This window comes from Pseudophryne corroboree, chromosome 2, assembly GCF_028390025.1.
Source record: "Pseudophryne corroboree isolate aPseCor3 chromosome 2, aPseCor3.hap2, whole genome shotgun sequence".
NCBI lineage: Eukaryota > Metazoa > Chordata > Amphibia > Anura > Myobatrachidae > Pseudophryne > Pseudophryne corroboree.
This window is the reverse complement of record NC_086445.1, coordinates 114,076,569-114,082,568: the sequence shown is the minus strand read 5'-3', so window position 1 is coordinate 114,082,568 and position 6,000 is coordinate 114,076,569.

The window sequence follows — 6,000 nt, the reverse complement described above, 5'->3', positions numbered from 1 at the left end:
AGCCTCAGAGTGACAGGAGCCTCTTACACACAGTCATTATGCGGCGCAAGTGTGCACCTGCTATTCCGGGTCCCTATCTGTTGCAAGCAGTTATGGGACATGGCAGCAGCTCCGCTTGGCAGGATTCCTGTGCCCTGTGCTGGCCTCCTCTGGTGGGGTGTGAGGGCCGCATGGTACCTGCTGTGTGGTGTGCGGGTCTGGATAGTGGAAAGTGCAGCGCAGGTGAATCTCTCCCCGGGGTAAGAGTGGATTGGTGAGGGTATATATTGCTTTGGCATAGGGTAGGGGAGCTAGGAATGCAGCATGTAGTCATTGGGGACAGACAGACTGAGGGAGCCACAGCTGGGTTGGACACATGTCCCCAGCATGGACGTTATGTGTGAGAATATTCCAATATGCCATATGCTGACTTTGCACTAGTCGTGTCTTGGATGACATTCAATAACTTTATGCTATGAATGGAGTGCTGGTCTTGTCTGCAGCATAGCCCCTGCTGGAGCCTCTGTGTGTGGATATATATATATATATAAAATTAGATGGGGCCCCACAGATATCACTGTACGGGGCCCCGAGATTTCTGTTGCCGGCCCTGCTTACTGTAGATATATTACCTAAAGACAATGTATGAAATTCACATTTAAAAATATAAGTGTACATCCAAAAACGGAGGAAACAGCAAGACTTCCTGTCCTCAGACCATTACATAATTTCTGCCCCACTTTCGGCATTGGCAGCTTATTATGTATTTGCGAATGTATGTAACAAATATCCCTAAAATTCTATTACCAGAAAGTTTCAAGTATTGTTAGAGGTATCAGTCAGTGTGCTTAGAAAGGGGGGTGCTCTCCCAACTTTCCGTTTGCTGTAACCCCTCCCCTTTCAAGCGCCTGGTTCAGCAGTTACCACTGTGTTTGTTTGCATATGTAAAGAGGCATCAGCCATTGTTTTTCTTTAAATCCACCGGCACCAGCTTCCTCTATCCTAGTATGCAAGTGGAACGAAGCGAAGATCCCTTTGCACATGCATCATCATGCTGTGGAACACACATTGGACTACAACACCGTTGCCTTGCGCATGTGTAAACTCCATAGGTTGTAAGACCCACATCTGAGCACGTCATTGGTCCTGCTGGTGTACTTCTGGTTATATGGAATGCGGAATTTACTAGATATCGGACGGCTGCCATATTTATAATGTCTGTATCTTTTTTTTTATCTGAGTAATATATAAAGCAGGAAAACAATAAAGTGCATTCAACATAAAAATATGTAAACTACTTCCATATATTCATTCTAGATTCAATAGCAAGATAATTGAATCACCATTTATAGACTGTGTGTACTCAGGGCCGGTTCTAGGTATTTTGGCTGCCCGGGCGGAGAATAGGGGCATGGCTTCATACAGGGGGCGTGGTCAGTTACGCCCCCTGCAGAGTTGTGCCCCCACTTGTGTCCCCTGTAGCGTAGCGCCGCTTGCACACACACAAAAAAATAATACTTACAATCCCCGCTCCTGACCGCTGCAGCCTTCCGCCGGCGCCACTCCTCTCCTCGGATCTATGGGAGAGACGTCATGACGTCTCTCCCATAGTACAGTATACACAGACACTAGAGGTCAAATATGACCCCTAGCGTCTGTCAGTCCCACAATGCTGTGCGGTGCGCGATGACGTCATCGCGCACTGCACAGCAAAGGTCCTCTCCAGGAAGGGAAACTAGACGCGTAGCGTCTGGTTCCCTTCACTGCGGGTGACCAGCGGGGGACACAGTAGCGGATCTTGCCATGGTGCGGCGCCCTCTGGAAGGCGGCGCCCCGGGCAAAAGTCCTGCTTGCCCGTGGCAAGATCCGCTACTGTGTGTACTATATGTGTTCACCACAAATATTTGGGAAAACATTGTTGAAAAATGCAGCATGTAAGACTCTAATAAAAAAAAACGTGTTATTTCGTAGCTATAATTAAAACCCAAAGGGGACAAAATCTGCAGTTCAAAGATCCAGAACATTTCAGGCTTAGGCACTTTTAGATAATGTAGATCTCTTCTTTCTCTCACTGTCACAGGCTTGTTAGCCTTGAATGTCAGTTCCTCTTGTCTATGAAAGGTAGTAAAACATGGAATAAGGTCTCTCCCTTGCGAATTGGGAGTTAGTAATTGTAGCCCTCATTCCGAGTTGTTCGCTCGCTAGCTGCTTTTAGCAGCATTGCACACGCTAAGCTGCCGCCCTCTGGGAGTGTATCTTAGCATAGCAGAATTGCGAACGAAAGATTAGCAGAATTGCGAATAGAAATTTCTTAGCAGTTTCTGAGTAGCTCCAGACTTACTCTTACATTGCAATCAGTTCAGTCAGTTTCGTTCCTGGTTTGACGTCACAAACACACCCAGCGTTCGCCCAGACACTCCCCCGTTTCTTCAGACACTCCCGCGTTTTTCCCAGAAACGCCAGCGTTTTTTCGCTCACGCCAAGAAAACAGCCAGTTTCCACCCAGAAACACCCACTTCCTGTCAATCACACTACGATCACCAGAACGATGAAAAATCCTCGTTATGCCGTGAGTAAAATACCTAACTTTTGTGTAAAATAACTAAGCGCATGCGCTCTGCGAACCTTGCGCATGCGCAGTAAGCGACTAATCGCAGTATAGCAAAAATCGTCAACGAGCGAACAACTCGGAATGACCCCCATTGTTTTTCCATTTTTTTTTTAGGTGCCAACTTTTATAATGTACAGTAGATAGCTAGTTTTCACACACAGGGACACTTTAGGCAGATGTGGAAAAAATGTTAATTTCTCTTCTGTACATTCACTTTACATTTCATTTCTTGATTAAAAAAAAAACCATTGACACTTCTATTTTTGAAAGCAATTTTACTTTTTTCCACACCTGCCTAAACCTTGTGAACAGTACTGTCTATCTATCTACTGGTGTATTTATAATGTGTGCAGTGTGTCCAGGGGGGCCCATACCGCACACCCATTATTTTTAATATTTAGCCTCCAAAGTCCCGCGGCACAGTAGCAGCGCTGCAGAAATCACTGGGAAAATGTAGCAGCACCATTTTCCCAGTGTTTCGCACATGCACAGTAGGAAAATCATTGGGAAAATGGCTGTTGTGACATTCTCCCGGAGGGTTGCGCATGCGCTGTAGGCTCTGGGACAGCGGGGACCCTAGTGCCGAGAGCTAAGTGCTGCTGGCAAGAGAAGGGGGCCCAGACGGAGCCTGCACACGGGTCTCCTCCTCTCTAGAAACGCCCCTGTATGTACGTATGTACGTATGTATGTATCTATCTATCTATCTATCTATCTATCTATCTATCTATCTATCTATCTATCTATCAGTCCTGCATCCCCTCATTGTAAACAATTTTTTTTGTGTTTAAATGCAACTTTTATGGCTTTCTGTAAGCCATATCTTAGCATGTGATGCCAAATTTGACTTTACATAGTAAATGCAAACAATTACAAAGTATAGAAGGGTGTGGTGTAAATGTCGACAACAAACTGTTGACAGGTTCTGAAGGTCGACATGGACTTTACGTTAACAGGTAAAATGCAGACATGTTCATAACACTGACATTTAATGTTGACACGGCTTTTTTTCTTACTTTAGCCTATCCCTAAAAAACAACACAAACATGTCGCTGACATTATGAACAAGTCCACATTCTGACCTGATACCGAACAGAATTATGATTGAAAATTAATAAAACTTTTTTTTTTATTATGAAATTTGTAGAATATATTTTGTCAATAGAATATTTATCAATATTTAATACAATACTTGTAAATGCACATATTACAGTCTAAAATATAATTTTCCATTTTGGACCTATTTTAATTTTTACTTAAAAGCATGTTACACCATCGCTTTTACTGGGAACACAAATGTGTACACAAGCACAGCAAGTTTAATGACATATGTAGGATCTATCCTTCAGATTTACTCATAGACATGTAGTACAGTGCATCCGGAAAGTATTCACAGCGCTTCACTTTTTCCACATTTTGTTATGTTACAGCCTTATTCCAAAATGGAATAAATTAATTTTTCCCCTCAAAATTCTACATACACTAGCCCATAATGACAATGTGAATAAGGTTTCTTTTTGAGATTTTTGCAAATGTATTAAACATAAAAAACTAAGAAATCACATGTACATATGTATTCACAGCCTTTGCTCAATACTTTGTTGATGCACCTTTGCCAGCAATTACAGCCTTAAGTATTTTTGAATATGATGCCACAAGTTAGGCTCACCTATCTTTGGCCAGTTTCGCCCATTCCTCTTTGCAGCACCTCTCAAGCTCTATCAGGTTGGATGGGAAGTGTCCTTGCACAGCCATTTTCAGATCTCTCCAGAGATGTTCAATTGGATTCAAGTCTGGGCCACTCAAGGACATTCACAGAGTTGTCCTGAAGCCACTCCTTTGATATCTTGGCTGTGTGCATAGGGTCGTTGTCCTGCTGAAAGATGAACAGTTGCCCCAGTCTGAGGTCAAGAGCGCTCTGGAGCAGGTTTTCAACCAGGATGTCTCTGTACATTGCTGCATTAATCTTTCCCTTTATCCTGACTAGTCTCCCAGTCCCTGCTGTTGAAAAACATCCCCACAGCATGATGCTGCCACCACTATGCTTCACTGTAGGGATGGTATTGGCCTGGTGATGAGCGGTGCATGGTTTCCTCCAAACATGACACCTGGCATTCACGCCAAAGAGTTCAAGCTTTGTCTCATGGTCTGAGTCCTTCAGGTGCATTTTGGCAAACTCCAGGTGAGCTGCCTTGTGCCTTTTTACTAAGGAGTGGCTTCTGTCTGGCCACTCTACCATACAGGCCTGATTGGTGGATTGCTGCAGATGGTTGTCCTACTGGAAGGTTCTCCTCTCTCCACAGAGGAATGCTGTAGATCTGACAGAGTGACCATCGGGTTCTTGGTCACCTCCCTGACTAGGGCCCTCCTACCCCAATCGCTCGGTTTAGACAGCCGGCCAGCTCTAGGAAGAGTCCTGGTGGTTCCAAACTTCTTCCATTTACGGATGATAGAGGCCACTGTGCTCACTGTGCTATTTTTCCTAACCATTGCCCAGATTTGTGCCTCGAGACAATCCTGTCTCGGAGGTCTACAGACTATTCCTTTGACGTCATGCTTTGTTTGTGCTCAGACATGCATTGTCAAGTGTGGGACCTTAATTACAGGTGTGTGCCTTTCCAAACCATGTCCAATCAACTGAATTTACCACAGGTGGACTCCAATTAATCTATAGGAACATCTCAAGGATGATCAGTGGAAACAGGCTGCAACTGAGCTCAATTTTGAGCTTCATGGCAAAGGCTGTGAATAGATATGTACATGTGATTTCTTAAGTTTTTTATTTTTAATACATTTGCAATAATCTCTAAAGAAACACTTTCACATTGTCATTATGTAGTATTGTGTGAAGAATTTTGAGGGGAAAAAATAGGATTTTAATACCTACCGGTAAATCCTTTTCTCTTAGTCCGTAGAGGATGCTGGGGATGCTTCAAGAACCATGGGGTATAGACGGGATCCGCAGGATACATGGGCACTTTAAGACTTAGAATGGGTGTGAACTGGCTCCTCCCTCTATGCCCCTCCTCCAGACTCCAGTTATAGGAACTGTGCCCAGGGAGACGGACATTTAGATGAAAGAATTTATTGTTGAACCACGGTGAGCGTCTTACCAGCTCACACCTCAAGCACGCCACAGAACGTGGCATTCAATAGAACACCAGACGACGGCATGAAAAATATGCAGCAATATGCTGACATAAACGTAACACAACCTGTGTGCAAACATAACCAATAACAGCATAACGCATGTTACGGCATGAATAACGTCAGCAACAGGCTGACTTAAACGCAACACAACATGTGTGTAACCATAACCAATAACTGCAGATATAGTACGCACTGGGAAGGGGACACAGCATCCTCTACGAACTAAGAGAAAAGGATTTACCGGTAAGTATTAAAATCCTATT